The sequence below is a fragment of the Crocuta crocuta genome, unplaced genomic scaffold (assembly GCF_008692635.1).
Source record: "Crocuta crocuta isolate KB4526 unplaced genomic scaffold, BGI_CrCroc_1.0 scaffold334, whole genome shotgun sequence".
NCBI lineage: Eukaryota > Metazoa > Chordata > Mammalia > Carnivora > Hyaenidae > Crocuta > Crocuta crocuta.
The window spans coordinates 4,177,856-4,178,959 of NW_027533260.1; positions in this window are offsets into that span (position 1 = coordinate 4,177,856).

The following is a 1,104-nucleotide window of genomic DNA, read 5'->3' on the forward strand; positions in this document are numbered from 1 at the left end:
ATAAGCAAAATCCTCTTGCAAAACCCATCACCCGTATGGCTTCTGGGATCTTGCCTCTTACATCAGCCGGCAGCCGGGAAGCAGAACCCGGAAGCTCATATGTATAAAAGCGCAGTAAGACCCCAGGGGGGGGCTCAGCCTTTGGAGGTGACCACCAAGGTTCCGTTTTGCCCCCAGCAAAGTGTCATCATCATCGAGGCAGCTGGGCTCCTCGAGGGAGGCCACTCTGCCCGATTCAAGGCCATGCCAACGGTCTGCAGGCAGTAAGGGAAGTTAAGGTTTCATTTGCTTCTGTTTCCCACGTCACTGGGGGAACTTAGGCATTTAAACCCCTTTCCTTTGTTCGTGGGGAGCCAGGAGTGTATTCCCCCAGGGGAGGGGGTGCTGCTGGCCTGTGCTTTGCCCTCAGCTGGCCTCATGCTCCCTCATCATCTACCAAGTCCCTGCTGTGTATACCCAGGTAGGTGCTGGACAGCGCTGGGGACACAGTAGTGATCAGTCCTACCCTGGGCCTTGCAGGAGACACACCAATGACTAGAGAGCGACAACCTTAGAGCGAACAGGGTTGGGATGCCCCTGATGCAGTCCAGGAGGGCTTGCTGGAGGAGGGGATACCAAGCTCCTGACAGAGGCTATGACTCCCACGCAGACCTATCTTTTCAGCTGCATCTGATGACACTTTCCCCTTGTTCCCTTAAGTCCATCCAGCCGCACCGGCCTTCTTTCTGATTCCTGAGCTCTCTGAGCTCATTCCCAGCCTCTGAGCCTCTGCTCTTGCCGGTCCCTCCGCCCGCTTCTCCCTTCCCACTTCCTCACCAGCCGGGCACCTTCGCAGTCAGGCTGCGGACCACTTTTTCTTGCCGCACTGAACTTTAACAAAAACTCCCCCGCTCCTACTTCCACGGACGCCTTGATTTTCTGCCTCGCCAGCTAGGGCCGGGGCCTCTCTTCTCAGCTCCCCTAGTCCCTGGCAGGGGCCTGACCGAGTTGATGCCTGTCACATTGTTTTGTGAAGGAAGGAAGCCGGCAGACATCTGGGGTAAGACTCAGTCCTGTGAGGAGGGGTGGGGGGAAGGGAGTTCCAGGCCTAGGGAACAGCTGGGG